Source organism: Limulus polyphemus, unplaced genomic scaffold, assembly GCF_000517525.1.
Source record: "Limulus polyphemus unplaced genomic scaffold, Limulus_polyphemus-2.1.2 Scaffold1237, whole genome shotgun sequence".
In the NCBI taxonomy this organism is placed as follows: domain Eukaryota; kingdom Metazoa; phylum Arthropoda; class Merostomata; order Xiphosura; family Limulidae; genus Limulus; species Limulus polyphemus.
Window position 1 is genome coordinate 20466 of NW_013666847.1, and position 19899 is coordinate 40364.

Genomic DNA, 19899 nt, shown 5'->3' on the forward strand with positions numbered 1-19899 from the left:
TAAGTTACCAAAATGTAATCACTTACAACAACTCAACCACAAAAGTGACAAATAACAACTTATTTATTCAACGTTTCAGAATAAACATGTATCTCTTCCGCAAATTCCTAAAGTAAATTCAAAACTATAATTACAGCTAACAACAAATGTTGAATAGAATATTTTTGTTCATCCATAAACATTTCTAGTGGGAGCGTGGAGATTCAATGGAGTATCTCTCGGGAAGGGTGAGGGGGATTAAAGCAGTAAAGAAACTTGAAAAAAGACTCACAATGAATAAATAAGTAAATGTACATAAATGGCAAGTGATAAGGAAGTATAGTAAGTAAGACAACAGCCTTTACACACACTTCGACAGTTTTTCTACTTCTATCTATAGAGCAACCTGATCACCACTTTCTTAAGCCTATAACATCTGTCCTTCATATCTGTCTCTTTAGAACGAACTAAAATTTGTGCATTTTTCTCTTAAACAAAAATGGATATCCAGGACCTATTCTTGAAACCATCACTCATGATTTTTTGAATAAAAACTTAACTACATTAAAAGGATTTGCATACCTAAATGTCACGCGTATTTGTTTTCCTTACTTAAGTAAAGATTATTTAATTCTTAGAAATCAAATCACTAAACTGTTACATAAATACTACAGTCCAGTTCATAGATCACGTGGACGCTGCAAAGTACAGCTATCCATGAACACATGAAAATTTCCTCCAGAAATGCTCAGTTTTTAACAAATTCCTATATCTCTGCTATCCATACACAAAGGAAAACTGTTGGACACAAGATCTCATCAACGGATTTCAAAGTTTTGGCTATGGGCCTTAAAGATTTGGAACTTCCAATTAAAGATCCTTAGGTAAACATCCTGAAACGAAATTCCAACGAAACTTTGGACAAATTAACATTGGTACATTACAAAAATGATTTTTTGAAAGTGTAAAGAAAACTAGTCTGTAAGAAATAGTGCTATATATCTGTCTAATGATTAAACTTTAGAGTGTTTTTTTCAGCGCAATGCTACACAATTGGCTATCTGCACTCTGTCCACCGCGAGAAACTGAACTCCAGATTCTAACGTTGTAAATCAGTAAACTTACCAGTGACCCACTGAGAGACTTATACTTTAGTATAATGCACCGGGTACATGTATAGCAAATATTTTACGTCTATAGTGTGTGTGTATCTATACACTTCATCGCAAACACTTGAACTGCTTCTGTTAATTAGATTTGGGTAAGCCAATACTGTAAGATTTCAGTAAGGTATATCCTATATGACAATAGTATAACCTGGCCTAACTCAATAGTGTTTAAAACAATATTTAGATACTAATGTAATCTTGAAAGGAAGCGTAACTGTCAGTATTTACCGATTAACTAGGTTATTATATTTAAAAAAAAAAATTTTCATCTATAGTCAAAATAAATGTTATGCTGTGTAATTTTCTTTCAACGTTTCAATGTCATGAACTAATTCTATGCGGCACAGCACCTAAACTTGCTTAAGGCATTTGGTGTGATATGAATAAATTATAACTCCATGCTTTAGCTTTAGATTTACTGAGAAATCCGGTGTATGTACTATTTATTACATATTAAGTCAACACTTTTAGAAGGCTTATGTTAGCACTAGTAATAGCTATTTTAAAGCTAAAACATAATTAGTACATACAATGAAAAACATGCCTTTTAAAATCTGGTTATATTATTGAAAGAGAGGCTTCTGGACAATGAATTTTGGTAGACAAAAGATAAATTTAATATGGTATGTTTATATATCTCTGATTTGAAATCTAAAATGGACAAATTAAGAGAAAAGTTTGTTTGTTTGTAATTAAGCACAAAGCTACACAATGGGCTATCTGTGCTCTGCCCACCACGGGTATCGAAACCCGGATTCTAGCGTTGTAAGTCCGCAGACATACCGCTGTGCTACTGGGGGGCTAAGAGAAAAGTGAAAAGAAATTATCTACAGATGAGATTAATCTTATCACAAAAGTTAGGCCTACTGATAAGTCTCATTAATTTTATTACAAAAGTTAGGCCCAATGATCAGCCTCATTAAATTTATCACAAATGTTAGACCTACTGATAAATCTCATTTCTAATTTGTTTTTGTCCGCCGGTGAGTCAGAAGTACGTTTACTGACTTATAGTGCGAAAACCCAGAGTTCGATTCCCTATGGTGAACAAAGTGCAGAAGATAGCAAAAAAACAAATCTAATTTGTTTATAGCAATAATTATTATAAGATACGAATTACCAATCATTTATCACCTTAAGTCCTTATAGAGAGTAAGACCATCATTTACAATATCCCTTGTTAACTTGGACTCCAGTACATTGGAGAAATAAAAATGACCAATGAAAGTCAGGATCGTGAGGTATAACAGACATACAAGACTGTGTAATACTGATCTATCTACAATACCCCCTCATGTTAGAGAAAAAAATTCATATAACAAAATGAAATATCACTTAAGTAGTGGAATATGAACCACACACAAGAAAACGAAAAGCCTTATTCATCCAACTAACTGATAATACAGCAGTTTGTTTGTTTCTAGTTAAGCACAAAGCTAAATAATTGGCTTTCTGTGCTGTGTCCACAACGGGTATGGAAACTAGGTCTTTAGTGTTATAAGTCCGCAGACTTACCCTTGCCATTAGGGGGCAACATAGATACTTCTCTTGAAACCATCCAAATATATATTATTCAAATCTCAATTGGGCCACCAAATACACTTAATCTCAGAACTGACTTGAATACGACAGCAGAAAAGCAGCCGAGACACAAACAATAATTGGTACTTCGCATCTAGTAATTATAAATGTAAAAATTAGTAATGAATTAGACGGCTGTATAGGCCATTAACCATGAAAAAAAGAATTGTAAAAGGGTATTAAAAACATGACACCAATACATTTTCGCATTATAAATATTAGTATGGTGTTCGTTCGTAAATACTTTATTCAATTAATAGTGCAAATTGTTTTAAGTTGTTAACCCTTTTGCACCAAAGTCGTACACCATTAAAATGATGTTATGTTTTCTTCTTGCACCTTCAAACATTAGACTATAGAGTCACTACTTATCAGCCTTCCCTAAATGCATTGAAAAGAGTTCCACAATTTTGACACTTACTCAGTTTGTTACACATAATTTTTAATTACACTTCTTACATTACCACTTCTTAATGCTTGTTTCACTACATATATATATCGCAAAGTGAATTTTACATTTTCTATTGTTTGATATAGGGAATCAGAACCGTGACATTTATTTCAATAAATACTACAAAGTGTCATGCGTGGCAAACCTGTTAACAAGTCGAGTCAGACATGACGCTGAACACGCTATGCTATTTCAGCTGCGAGGCTATTGTAACTGTAACAATCCATATTTTATATTCCATTAAGAGTAGCCAGCGGATGCTAAAGAATGCTCTCGTTCTGGTAGGCAATTCTAAAGGCTGTGACTAAGCTATACGCTTAGCTCAGATGTCGCACACGGCATCTGACAGGTTGGAAATACGAAATATCTCACAAAACTTTTAAGTAATTGCTTTGCTGTTTATTTTGTATTGTAATTTATAGTATCTTACCCTTAAAACTTATTTAAGCTTATTACTCGAAACTATAAAATATATTTGAATATTTATCCCCGTTTTAATATATAGTGTTATACATTTCAGTATAGATCGGGCCGTGTGCGGCCCAATGATTATATGCTTTGTAAGATTAGAATATCCTAAGAGTTGGTGTTGAGTGCTGTTGACTAACTGCCTTACCTCTTTCTATCAATTCAAAATTAGAGGTACTTAGCGTAAATAGCCCTTGTGTAATTGTGCGCGAACATTTGAAAAAACAATATATATACATACATATAGTAACTGTTTAGTATAACTGTGGTTGATTTTCCTTACCTGAAATTTATACATAGACAATTTTATTGAAATCATCAACTTTCCTTGCCTTATCCTTTCGTAATAGATTTAATTAAATGTGTGCACGTGATAACCCGCGTTTTTCAAACTCAATCACTCGTATTTGTGCATTTACATGCCCAAAGATAGCTTGCTTTGTAGAATCATTCATCAACATTTCAACTTTTAAATGAAACACACGTGTGACCAAATCTGGTTTATCACTAGCATGTTGTCCTTCTAGTTCATCTTGAGTTTTTGAGCACTTTGAATTACATGTGAAAGTAATAAGCAAATCCGGTTCCCCACATTATCTCACAATTACCGTTGTATTTTGAAATAATTTGCACATGTAGCCACCTTTTCCTACTAATGAAGCAGAAAGAACAATCTGTTTCCTACATTGTGGGCCTCAACATCGTTTGCGTTGACTACATCTTCAATTCCGTTATACGGTTCTTCTCGAAACTTTTGTTTATTGGTACATGTGTGGTTCAATCGATTTGGCTCCATTTTGACATACTGATGGACAACATATTGTTGAAAAATTCCACCTCCAAATTGAAGATATGACGAAGATCCAACTTGTAAATGATATGAATAAAAATATTTCATGGCCACTCTCTTTGTTGTATTCGGATGAAAAACATAAGAATGCCATCCATCTGTTTCAGCGAATATTCTTCTACTTCTGTTTCATTTATTCTTTGTAAGCCATCTCCTCTTTCTTGAAAAACAGTGTCTCGTCTTATGCTTTTGTTTTCATCACCAGACATAATTACTGCAACTTCAGGAGCGGTTAGAATATTGTATCTTCTGGAATAAAGTACAGGATCTACTAGAATTACCATTCGAATTTTTTCATTTGCTTTTCTGTCACGCATTTTTTCAAAGGTGTATTTGAAACGTTTGTGACGGATGTATTATTATATATTTATTTTAATATCAATGTTTGTTTACATTAAATTTATATTTAGAAATGTACATAATGTATACTGTTAAATATGCATTGCGAAACTCCCGCCTATTCTCTAATGTTCTAGAAGATTCTCGAGTGTAAGAATCAACAATATATGTGTGTACGTAAACGCTTATGTAGCTTTGTATTGTTACGTAATCCGAATTTTCAAGAAACTCTCTACACGCCTATACATATAACCAACGCGACGCGCCAAAGAAAGAGTATCTATTATTAGGCTGCTGTAATTGGTGTGTGATCAGCGAGAACTACAAAGTTAGGTAGCTCCCTATTAAGTGAATTGTATCTATATCAATTTGAAATTAACTCGCTCATTATGAACCCTCGATAAGTTCCAGACTAGAAAGAAGACTTTATATTGCTTGTAACTATGTGAAACTTTTGTATATAAATCATTGTTTGTAATAAAAATTCGTAATAACTGTTAATGTAAATTGTATTGTTGTTTATATATTAAAACATATTTGTATTAGAAAAGAAACTGTGTGTATCAATCTTGTTGGCAAATATCATAAATTGGATACATATCGGCATTTATTTAACTACTGAATTTTAACTATCATTTAGCTCGGTTTCAGACCATTCGAAATTGTAATACGTAACACGTTCCATATAAGGATTGTGATGGTGGGGAATTTTCAACAGTTTTCACATTACTTGAGAATCCAAATTTCTGCTATTTGGCAAATACATTCTCTTTTCCAAACCTTCTTCAGTTCTATCATGAAAATGTATTTGTGCAAAGGATGAAGAATGTTCTTCATTTGGTTGCAGAAGTTCAATGTTATCATGAATTTCATCATTAACATGAAAAATGTATACTCTTTGTTTAGCATTGGCCAAGTTTCTAACACAATTTACTTCAAGAGAACTAAATACCGAACAGGAATGTCAAACGAAATGTCTTCACCTCAAATAAATGAGATACCAATAGTTCTTTCTGGTATCTGAAGGTTCTGGAATAGTGGGAATCAGTATTTTTCCACTGTTGCAGCACATACCAAACCCCTCTCCTTTAAAAGCTTTAGCCTTGCATCAAAAGCAAACTATATTCTTTCAATTGAATGGGTGCCGTTGAATGAACTTACCAACAATTACTTGTGCATCAGAACCATCAACACATCTTCGACTTATTATATTACAATGTTCACAAGATTTCTTCGGATATCTAAAGGAATAAGATTGGCTTTTCTACATTATTTTACCTTGATTTCACCTATATCATCCACTCATTAACTTTGTCTTTGTCGCTTGATTTACTCTTTATTCATATTCTCCACTCGTCGATTCTGTCTTAGTTCTGGACTTGCTCTTCAAACAAATTTTCTAACCGATGGCTTTGTTTTTGTCTTTCTATTTGATCTGCATTCGTGTTTTCAGTGCAATGTCTGCTCCTTTCTTATATATCAAATTCAGTTGAATTCTGTGGTGAAAGTCTTCTCTTTAAAGCTCTCCTTGAATTTAGTCTCAGTCTTCTTTCTTCTGATGTTTCTAAATTATTTTCTGGTGGTCTATACCTTTAGCTCGTGCGAATGGATTCGGGTGTAACTGTTTCAGGTAATGTAATTGTAAATCTTTTGCTCCGCACTTTTCTTTAAGTACTTGTTCTTCGCAAGATTCTTCATTTTTTCATTCTTTTTCTTCGTTATTCGTTACCTTCTTCGTTATTTAATTTGGAATACTTAACTTTGATTGACAAAGGTGTATACTCCAATTGTACTTGAGTTTACACTACTTTAGAAGAAGCAACTCGATATATAGGGTTAACACTAGTAAAGTAGTATACTTGAGCTTACACTACTTTATTAGTGTTAATCCCAAATATCGATTTTTGCTTCTTCTAATAATTATTAACAAGATGGTGGAAATTGGTTAATTTCCCACATGCGCAGAGAGAAACTATCAAGAGATGGAACAAAGAAGGAAATATGTTGATTTTTAACAACTTTGAAGCGTATTTTTAGGTCAAATAATTTGGAAACAATGAATTTTGAAAGTCGGTCCTATAAAAAATTGTTGGTTTCCGAAGTTGACAAAATCGTAAATATGTCCTTTGAAACCTTGGATTCTTTTATTTTTTGCTGTATCCTTTGCCTTAGAACCCTTTCCTTTCTTATTTCCTTATAAAGAATATAAATCTTCAAAGTTTTGTTGTTTTTTTAAAATTTTTAGTATATACTGTAGAGCTTTGATCATTTTCGCAATAAAGTGTTAGAAGAAACGGCCTTCACTCTCCAAATAATAAAAATATTTTTATTTAACCTTTTAATTTTTTATTATTATCTGGAGAATAAAGGTCGTTTTTTCTTACTTTGTTGCCAAAATATCCAGGCTTTTAGTTAATCATCATAAGGCTTAACCGCGCGCAATGTTTGAAATAGTGTAAGTTACTAACGGCTATATAGTAGGTTGTGTTATGTGGAAAAGGTGATAAATCAACTTTTGAAGACATATTTGGCAAATTATTAAAAGATAAGTTTTATGTATTAAATAGAGTGGGATAAATAATATCTATATATATATATTAGTTTTAACAATTTAGATGATTTTCACTGCACCGTTTCTTTCAACAAAGTGGCCTAGCTTACGATGCCATTAGGCCTACTATAGTATAGCAAACTAACTCTTCTCAACGTTTCGTACGGAGTTGGTGGCACAGAGTTGTGAAGTTTTAGATTGTAATTGATTAATTAATTTGTATAAATAGATATGGTGTGGCGCTCTTGGCTTTATTTGATTTTGTACATGATGGTCAAGACCTATTAATTTATACTTTGTAGTTTTGTGGAACTATGTGACACACGAAACTAGTTTAAAAATATAACCACCCAATTTTTACTCACACATAAAACATTGATTTTTTTTATTTCTAAGTATGAGTTGCTGCAAAGGTGTAAATATTCATTCTGTAAACATATTTGAGTTTCGATAAAATGTGTATAGTACTTATCATCCATGCGATTCAAACATTTAAAAAATTGTGGTATTATTCTTAACTTTGTTTAATGCAAACTGCAGTTTATTATGAGACATTTCAATAAAATCATGACCTATATCTTCAAAATGTAACTTTATTAGCTCAATATTTCGCTATTACAGCTTCTTCAGGAGCTATCGATATTCTTGTATGAAAGCCACTGAACACAGAAAGGAATTTCATTTACAAAAATGCTTCTAACTTTATTGAAATGTTATAACTCATAAGAGCAGAACGTAAAGGCATGACTATTTTTAACTTAAATTAGTCATTTTATCAGACTTCAATATGAAATTTAGTCACTAGGATTAGTCTGTCCGGTTAGCTTGATCTTTACCAAAATTGTCTAAAAAGGATTTCACGTAAACTAAGCAAGGATCATGCATATGTGATTCAGTGAAAGCTGTGAAACAAAACTTCAAAGAACAGAAACAATATTTACTTCTACTCTTGTGATCGTTGTATTTTTCTATATGCCCTTTCTTCCTCCAATACGCGCTACGTGTTTTAATAAATAGAAAGACATTTAAACATACGTAACATTCAAGTCAGCATTAACTGTAATGAAAGTAACTTTAAGGTTTAGATTTTAAAGAAAATCGCTATTTTCGTTTATTTTCCACCTCTTGTAACTATATTACAGTCATGTGGCTCCACCTCTATTGAAAAGTATCTTTTCAACACTCAGTTTTGTCGGTTCTGAAAATGCGCGCGCTCTTGTTGCAACGGATGTAAATCAAAGGCGGATGTAAATATAATTTCTTTTCATTGCGCTACTATATTAAGAATAAAAAACATAAAAACGACGTTTTTTGGCACAATGAAAGGTAAGATATTTAGTATTAGTTACAGCCATCTAGTTTCAGTAATACAATAGATACTAGCCCTGACGATGGTAACTGCGTTACCGAAACTAGTCAGCTGAAACTAATAATAAACATTTTACCTAGCACTGTACCAAAAAAAGTCGGTTTTTGTTTTTTACTCTCATTATGGATGTAAATAGACTTTAGTAGGCATTTTGTACAACAACATATTAAAAACTTAATAAAGTTTTTAAAAAAGTTTAACATTTGGTCCTATAAAAATATTATAAGTTTACTTATTGATAGTATTTAGTATGCTAAAATTTAGCCCTAACTAAACAAAATGAAAAACGTAAGTAGTTAGGGGGTTACTTCAGACGCGCCGCCAAAGGGTGCTTGCTATACATGTGCGGACTTCAGGCAGTATGGAGGTGGAAGTGAAGGGGTAATGATGTCATTAGAGAGGATACGTTGCTAGGGGCGTGTTGCTAGGCCGCCATGACAGGCGAACATGACGATTACATCAGAGATGATTACATAATGGTTATACGAAGTGGAACCAGAGGGCGCATTACTAGGGACACATTGCTAGGCCTCATTGAAAACGGACATGACGTCATTGTTCCTAGAAGTGTCTCATTACGGCTAGATTTAATATAGTTGGTATAAAATACTAATTCATTAGTTCTATATTTAATCATACTTGCTGAGCATTTATATGTAAATCATCCTGAAAAATTATGCTTAACACTAATTCATTACTTTTATCGTTAATTACATTTCTTGCAATAATTTAAAATGTGCTGTCTCACTAGTTTCTCTCGTTAATCATAAATAAACTGATTATTTCAAAGATTTTCGGTAATATGATTATAATAAATAAATCCTGTACACAATATTTATTTCAAACACTTTATTAATTTAACAAAATAAAGATTTGGCAATCTGATCTACATAAAAAGACACGTCCATAAAGGACGTATTTACATGAAAATATTTTACAACAAAATCATGAACAAACATATCATTATTATCTTTGTGGAATCCAAATTTAGATAGGACTTTTCGTTGTCCACACACAGACAAATATGGTCCTTGCAGTACTTTTTGTTGTAAGTCCACGTTCGACAGTTCTTCTTGATGAATCTTATGATGTTGAGATTATGTGGAGTCAATCCTAATGGACCAAATATTATCCTTTTTTATTTCAACCAAAGTAAATACAGACCCACTGACTACCAGGTTTATGATCCAGGTTGACGATGTACAATTGTTTATGTGCATGGTCAGGTAGCTGATCACTGGCAAACACACTTCCAAATTTCTTTCTTGTACACAGATCTTGTGAGAGTATCATATAAATTTATATTGTGTTCATAGCTTTGTTGGTATCAGATATGATGTTTCTAGACTGATCAATTTCTAAAACTGACTGTAATTCTACGTAGGCTAAAACATTTATAGTGTTGGGTAAAGCACTACCAAAATGCATTTCAATTCGTAAATTTCCCTATTTCATCAAGTTAAAGTGAGAATTTCCAGCAGATAGATCGGGTATAAGATTAAAAGCAAAGAGTGTATATCCTCTCGGGTATTCGTCATATCCTATATCAATTTCTTGATCTTGAAACTGCTTTCCCAGTAATATTTCATAGCTTCGTGCATACAGTTCAGCATCAAAATCTGGTAGTAAAGGTCGAGCGGGAATCTGTTTTCCGTCCACTTTGATCACTACAAAATTGATATTGTAATGTTTGAAATTCTACGGATTTTTCTTTCAAGATCCGTTAAACGCATCGTTATCAACACATTCTATAACAAGATATGTAGGTACTTAACCTAACAACGCATTATCGACAGATGCTTGTAAGTTTCCCTGAGGAATTGTAAACGATTTGTACACTATATGTTTCAAAGGATATTCAGCTGTTCCTTTCTGAAATGCTTTAACATGTGACAAAACAACTGAGGGGCTGATCTTGACTTTTCTAGCATATATAGAAATTTGTTGTAGAACAATTGTGAATCCTGATTCATCTTTTGACATAATATAAAACGAATATTTACCTCGTACGAGTCGGAGTTTTAAACTTTCACCATTAGGCAAGAACTTGTTCTGTAAACGACCAATCATGTGGACTGTTTGACTACCACGTGTATCTACGTGTCGATCTTTGATTCCCTCGTTTTCACCATCATTAAAATGAAGATCATCAAAATTGCTTGTTGTGTCTTTTATCCACATGGATTATGTGAAGTGACTTCTCTTAGCGTCACCATTATAACTTAGTAAAGTTTCTACGTAGGCCTTATATGCGTAAAGGTTGTGAGACGAAGAAATGAGTTTATCATTCAGGTGTACATCGACTTGAGAAAATAGAGAATGAAGTAAAAAGTTTATAGGTGCAGAGTTATATTCATCCTTCTATATATCGGTACCATCAGGCTTGACAATCTTTGCCTTTACATGAAGATATGATTGTGCCGGATCTAGATATTCATCTCCTGATCCCTATATAGAAAATTCTATAGGTCCTCTGTCGGTCACTGAAAATAGAGGATAATATTCAGTCCACTGACCTTCCTCAAACACTGTTTGTGTGGGAGGGAGAGAACATAAGTCTAGCTCAGACTTTGTACACTAACAGGACTTTTCATGTGATAGGAGAGTCATGATTACTTGTGAAAACATGCTAGATGTTCTTAGTTTTAGTTATTCTGAACACAAAACCTTTCTGTTTATTATTTACAGCATTTCGATCCAGATTCTTGGCTCCTTTTATTACTCGTCGTTTTCCAGCATCAACACAAGGCTTTCTTTGTATGACATCTAATGCTAAATTTATGCCTGACTGAACAGCTTGTTTTCCTAAGGCTAATGATCCTTTTTTCAGAAATGGTATAGCCGAATGAAACAAGTTACTCAAAACGTCTCCTAATCAGTATCCCTGTTGCCATTGACTACAAGCATAATAAGGTAAACCGTCTCTCACTTGGTAATCGTAATAAGCGTTATAGACGGCTGGTTCTTGATAGTAAGGAACTTTCATGTTTGCGAAGATGGAGCGCTACAATCATTCTTCCTTGTTGAAATAAGATAGGTCGACCAATGTCGTCCTTTATATAATGATCTCTATAGTCTGAACATTTTATTAAGAAACAGGTCTGTATTGGGGATTTGTAAATGTTTCAGTGATCATGTTCCATCCTGACTTTTAACCTGAACGATTCCTATCAGCGGTACATATGCATCACTAAAAATACTAGGTTCTACAATATCTGAGTAAACATAGAGCAAATATAATTCATCATGCAAATTAACAGTACATGGAGCTATAGTGAGCTCTGTTATCGTGTGGTACCTATTAAATCCAACTATTACTCATAGTACAGGATCGAGTGTTATAGAGACTCCATCATTTACATTCATGTTTATTTTTCGGGTGAACAAATCGTAAGTAAATATAAGTTCATTGTCGGTTTTAGAAAGTTTTTCTTCTACTTGTTTTAAGATCCTAATTAAATCTTCAGATTCTTTGCAATAACCTTGTCTAATATAATTTATTATGGTAGCATAGTGAGGGCCTGAAGAATATGATATCCATCCTGTACCGTCAGGTACGTTATGCCAGCTATGTGGATACTGTAATTCGACCAAGGCCATTTCCAAAGAACCTTCAAGGTTAATAGATCTCGGAAGATTAGTAATATAGTTTATCAGAGTATTATTAGCAAAATAATTCATAGACCTGTTACTAGGTAATGTCGCATACAACTGATCCATGTTGAATAATGAGAAATAGAGTTAGACATAACATTTTATGACGGCAGGAGAATCATATCTGTTTCAGGGATCCAACTATTAAATACCCTTTCCATTTTACAAAATATTGTTTGTTTTTACCCCTCCTCATTCACAAAATATTTCTTCACCAGCATAGACGTCATTGGGAAACTCTTTATAGTTCAGATTCGTAAAATGTTACATTTATTTTTCTCCGAGATAGTCTTGCAGTTTATACTCTGGTGGATTTTTCTATATTCTCTGGTAAATCGTAAATATTTCGTCAGTCCATCCAGGTATATAACCCTTCTTAAATTGACGTTTCACTTTACTAATACCTACTTGATCACCTACTTTGAAATGAAAATTTCCTTTAGTGTGTGGTTTGTAAAGTATTTTCCACAACACAGACTGGTTACAGTGATTAACGTCTATTGGTCTCATTTTAATGCTGTGATGATACAATTGATTATAGGCACTGACCATATATTTCAATACAGTGATATATTTATATGTTACACGTTGAGTAAAGTAGTGCCACATTCTAGTTTTAAGAATGTGATTAGATCTTTCTACTATAGACGCTAGTGTTTCGTTATGTGTAGTAAAGAAGTGTTCCTTGAGATATCATTGAAAGAGACGATTAAGAAACTCTGTCCCAGTGTCGGTTTGAAGTTTACAAGGTTTTCGACCCTGTTTGAAAATGTGTTTGGAAAATTTTACAAGTGTTGTACCTTTCTTATCTTTTGAGTGGAACAAACCATGCATATTTAGAAAACACGTCGATACACGTGAGTAATTACTTAAACTGATTGTTATATTGAGTTAAGTTAGAGAGATCGACCAAATCAGTCTGTCATTGTTCATTGAGTCCTGAAATGGTGATCCAGTTTCTCGAAAACTTTTACCTTACTGCATTGTGTAGAGTGTATGTATCTTGTCGACTTAATCACTCTTTAACCTGATTTCGAGTAATGAATCTACCTAGCACTTTCACAGATCTAAATAAAGGCTGCCAAAACCAGCAGGATGTATAGGGTTATAATAGATAGATTGTAGAATTTTATTAAACATTATTTTCCTCACCGTCTACTTTTATTTAATTTATCATCAACTTTATCTCTAACAGTTGTAATAATTTGACCTTTACAGCAGACGGTATTAATAATTAGACGTCTCAAGATGTTACTAAGCTTAAAAGGCGGACAACAGTCCATGATGACAGTCAATACACAAAAGAATAAATAATACCATAATATTTTATTAAAAGGATCCCATTTGGATAGAGTACATTTAGGTTCTTTAACATGAATATCATGTTTCATATACCTTCATCTGTCTAAATTTCCATCAACTTCTTAGGGAATATTCACGTCTGCATTAATTTTGTATACAGTGGTTAAAATTCCCCATAAAACCATGCGATATTTTCAGGAATAGGATAGATAAATTCGCGATGATAAGTTAATACTTTGCTTACAAACTATGATTTACCACTTCCTGTCGGACCTGACGCTAAACACGTAAAAGGGTGTTATGTTGACCTACTGCCAACTCTTGGGCTGCTCTTTTACCAACGAATAGTGGGATTAACCGTCATTTTATAACGCCCCCACGGCTGAAAGGACGAGCATGTTTGTTGGGACGAGGATTCGAACCCGCGACCCTCAGATTGCGAGTTAAGCGCCCTAACTATGCCAGGCCCCCATCTCGAACTCTTATGAGAAATGAATGAAACAGGGCTCATCTTATATAGATCATGTTTGAGCACACTTGGGTTCTTCCCCCAAGGCCCTGCACATGCCCTTTTTTTAGTCCGTAGACCAGTGTTTCTGAACGTGGGGCGCACGCCCCACAAGTGGACAATTTGAAAAAAAATTTCATTTGGGTGTAAAAAGCGAAAAACGTTCCATGACTCAAAACTGAGTCACCTGACACGGTTTTTAAATTTGTTATTCAAGGATCTCACTAACTTGAGATTACCAAACTTGAAAGTGAAAAAAAATTGAATTTGTTCTATTTTTTACCTAATATTGCAAATTTAAAGCGGTATTATTAATTAAACTCCCTATTTTTTGGTAAATTTCTAAATTATATTATTATACCTTTTCAACACCAAATTTGTTTTTATAGTAAGGGGAAATCAAATTTTTTGAGGTGTCGAGGTAGGGCATTGAGCAAAAAAGGTTAAGAACCACTGTCATAGACCATGTCGAGGAGTCAGTTCCATTAGATGAAAAAATCAGTATGAGAAGTTCAATTTTTCGCTGTTGATAAAATTGTGGGTAAACTCTCTAATTTTAGAACATGACTTTCCGTCGTCGCTTAAGTAACTGTAGTTTTATGGTCCACCACTGATCCACGATGTTATATGGTGTCCGTCCACCTCGTTTGTAAACTCACCAAGATAATTCATTATATTCATCTGAAATGTATACAATATTGTCTGTGTCATAATACAATACAGACGAACCTAACTTCTCTAGTATATGATATAGCTTCAGACGAGCGTTTGCCATCAGAAGGATATTGGTTTGACCTTTCTGGGGCAAATATTCATGTTTATGTTTCCAATGAAAAGCTATTACTTCTTCGTTAATCAGTGTAACATCTTTTATTATCTTAATATTATCATTCATTAAGGAATGATACTCTTTAACAGATGTTACATAGGTAAGTTGTAGTTTGTTCTCAGACATACACAACATCCCAAAAAGAATTAAGACATCATTATGTAACTGCCCTTTTTCGTGGATTAAATACTATGTTTTCTGGGGTCAGTTGCACTACTTCATTGTCGTTATACTGGACAACGTAATCTTGTTTTGCCTCCAATGTTACACAGTGAGAGGGTCGATCAGAACTTTCTTGCTTTATTTTAAGAACTTATCGATTTAGTTCTTAAAAAGATCTCTATATTTGACAGAAAAGTGATAAATCTCATATATTCTTATTACTTGGTATCCACACCCAACTGCTTTTTTTTTTACCTCTTCTGTGACCGAGGTACCGATGAAAGCTCTCTTGTCATCACAACAGTTACATGGTAGAGGTGATCTAGATTCGTTGCGTGATCCACATAATAGAAAAGTTAGCTTACCATTAATTCTAAATGGTAAAATTGGATGATAGAATTTCCTTGGGGCTACAATTTTACATTTTATAAATCCAAAATAATTGTTAAAATTAGAGAAATTTGCTGTTATTATGGTAGAATGTTCAACCGGATACTCACAATATTTATTAGTCCATGAATATAACGATGTAAAGTCCACGTACTTGATCTTTTCTCCTTATTTTATATCATATAAAAGCCTTGTCCCATTGACTCTCCCTCCATAGAAAGCATTTCATACATCCATTCGTTAAATCTGAATCATTATACTTCATTTTCTTAAACTCATGCTCCTATATTGTTATGACCTTGTATCCTATATCTTCAAGTTGTTGTTGTCTTTCTAATGTATGCTTTCTAATAAACCACATCGGTCTACTTAAAACTACATGTTTTGTGATTATTCTAATTCTCAGACTTTTGGTGGTCATAACCATAATTTGTCACCGTTTACGATAATTTCAGGATTTATCCCTTGACAAATAAGATTATTCAAGATAAACTGACCGCCTAAACCTTTCATATTATGTGCTATAGCTGTATAATTCTTATATTCTTTCGAAAATAAGAATTTATAAAATTCGTCACATGAATTATAACTGTTTCCTTACCATTAAAATCATGGACCACACAGTAGTTTACCTTGTGATTTCCGGATTCCTGATCAGTCTCAAAATAAGTATTTATTCGATGATTCTTTGACTTCTTTATCCTGAAAAAAGCATAAATGGTTATTTAAGTCATATGATTTACATTCTCCATATACGATTTCACCACATCGATAAAATTATGGATTACGTTTCTTTCTGTCAATAATGACAAAACAAATTCTACACTGGTAAAACTGTTCACATGACGATACTGTGTGTTTACCATTCTTTGTTTTATGACCATTGTAACAGTCTGCCAACTTATAAAATCAGTTACAATCAGCACAAACTATGGGTTGACCTTTTGAGCATTCATTACTGTAACAAACATTACAATACCCTGAACAACGATGTTTATTTAATGTATGAAATGCCTAATCATATTCTGAACAGTAATAATATACCCCCTGGAAACCTTTCGTTGACGTAATGACGTCGAAATGATTATCATGGTTCCATATGAATATTTTTTTCGGGACATGAAGGACCTTTATAAATTACAATGTTGAAACTTTCTGAAGATACTACATGTATTTGAACATTTAGATGACTTTCAAATTTAGAATTTTCTTCTATTCTACATGGTCCTTCTAGAAAATTAGATGAAGTATGTAGGTCTTTAGCCATAAGTGTAAGTAGTGGTCTTTAGCCATAAGTGTAAGTAGTGGTCTTTAGCCATAAGTGTAAGTAGTGGTCTTCATTGATCTATAATACTGTTATACTTGGGATCTTTTCTGAGTGATGCTAAGGTTAGTACTATAGTCTTAGCACAGATATTCTTTAGAAATTGTTAAAAACAAAAGGAATGTAAATAGAGATTTACACTCACTAGTCACCGAAATAAATGTTTGGAAATTATTGTTGTAAATGACGCCATTGTACATATATACTAATTATACACGTACCTTAGATTTATAAGCAGTGTTATGTGTACTTCCTGATGGATTCTTCTGAAGATGGTGGAATTATTTAGTTTCGTTTAACTTACATATTTTTTATTTTTATCTTTACAAACAAATGACTGTGCAAGTCAGAGTGCCAGTCTCTTCAGCAATTAGAAACCACAGAAGAAAGTAAACCCCGATTAATTGTAAACATGCATTTCTCTCTAATTCGTTTAGATCCTCACAGTTGATGGATAGTGGGACCACATCCCACATCTTTATTTATAAGTATAACTTATCAATATATATATATATATATGTAACAGTACTTGTTTCATTTAGAAATGTATTCAAAAACCATACTTACATCAGATGATTTGTCCATGGTTATCGCTAGTAGAACTATAAGATACAGTATTCTTATGGATTTTAATTCAAAGTGACAACCATTCATATATGGATGAGCAACATAGATTTGACTGTGCATTACAAAATAGACTTGGACAACTAGGAAGTGACCATTGTCATGTTGATCAACGATCTTTTGTATGCAGTATTTTGTCTGAATATATAATAATACTAATTAAAAACATTATAATATGAGATATTTAAAATAAGAATGAGACATTAATGTATAATGAAATCTCGTACATTTCACATATTTAAGTAGATATTAAAAGTAGAATTGAACCGAATTTTTATTATATAATTTGTTGTATTGTATAATGAAATATCATATATTTTACATGTTTAAGTAGACATTAAAATTAGAATTTAGTCAATCCTTCATTTTGAAAAATTATTCAAAGCCAACTGAAACTGTTTGAACTTCTGACCATTTGTCGGACACAGTATTGAGTAGAACATATGCGATAATTCTACATCAACTGAAATGTCCTGTCCAATATTGAGAATATACATTTAGTGTTTTGTATCACTGTGTAAGTCAAAGAACCATGTTTACTGACTTTAAAATTTCAGTCACATAACAAAAACTCTAGTTATAAATTACTCTAGCTAAAGTATGGTGAACATTAAATTTATGTAGAGAATATATGATTATGTAGAGAGTTTGAACCGTTGATTTTCAAAATTAAATATAATATAAATACGTAGATAGCGACAATGTATTATAGTCGTTTATATATGGACGAACGACACAAATTTAACTGTATATTGCAAATATACTTGGCCAACTCGGAAGTGACCTCTGGTCATTAGTCACATGTTGGTCAACGACCTTTCTCTCCTTTCTATATCTTCTTTTTCTCTGTCTACCATTCCCATGTGACTACACGACACATGCATTCAACTGTGTATTTCGTACTTAATACTGTGGTTTTTAACACGTATATGTGATGTCAGCTGCATCTCTAATGTAGAAGAAAGTTTATGAAAAAAAATTTAAGTGTTGTTAGTCTATATTAGTGATTAATCACATTTATTATGTAGCAAAATGATTTAATACAGAACTTGTTAACTAAATGTTAAAATTAAAGTTAGTGAAACATTCGTTAGATGTGTATAGAATGTTTGCAGCTCATGTGTTTTGAAGTTCGATAGACTGACTGGCTTAGGCTGAACATTTCACAATGAGTCAGAGTGAAATGTCTCTATGGTGTTAATGAACCACAGATGGAAATGAAAATAATGTCTATATACTGCATACTGTCCTACAGAAGTATAGAAACACTTAATAAAACGTTTGTTTGTTTGTTTTGGAATTGCGCGCAAAGCTACACGAGCTAGCCGTCCCTAATTTAGCAGTGTAAGACTAGAGGGAAGGCAACTAGTCATCACCACCCACCGCCAACTCTTGGGCTACTCTTTTACCAACGAATAGCGGGATTGACCGTCACATTATAACGCCCCCACGGCTGAAAGGGCGAGCATGTTTGGTGGGATGCGGATTCGAACCCGCGCCCCTCAGATTGTGAGTCGAGCGCCTTATCCACCTGTCCATGCCGGGCTTATAAAACGTACGCAATTAAATATACTTTGGAATCGGTATACAATTCTTAGTAACATTGCCCACCTTTGTAAAATACATGTAATACAAATAAATATATATATGTATAATTGTAAACAAAAAACATAATTTGTGACTTCAGTCAACTAATGGATAACATCAGATTTGTTTATAGAACTAATGAATTAGTGTTAAGCGTCCTTTTTAGGACGATTTACATGTAAATGATCAGGAAGTACGATTAAATATAGAACTAATGAATTAGTATTTTATACCAACTGTATTAAATCTAGCCATGTTGATACACTTTTTGTAGCCCTAGCAACACATTCTCTGGTTCCACTTATTGAAACTATGTCGTCATGTCCGCCTGTCATGGCGTTCATGCAACGCACACTTTCTGGTGACATCATTGCATCACCTCAGCGCCCTCTGTTTCCAATTCGTGGAATTATGACGTAATCGTCCCTGATGACATCATTTTCTCTACCCTTTTTCTCCCTCCCATAAGATTGACACACGCTTAGCGGCCACTAGCGGCGTGTCGCGCATGTTAGGGGATAACTACTAACATACACAAGTTATAGTGTTATTTATCGCTTTACCGAATATAGGCTTGTTTGTTTGTTTGAAGTTAAGCACAAAGCTACACAATGGGCTATCTGTGCTCTGCCCACCACGAGTATCGAAACCCATTTTCTAGCATTGTAATTCCGCAGACATACCGTTGTACCACGGAGGGGGGGGGGGGGCTCGAATATAAGCCGTACTTATATACTGTTGCAATAAAGATACTAATTTGAC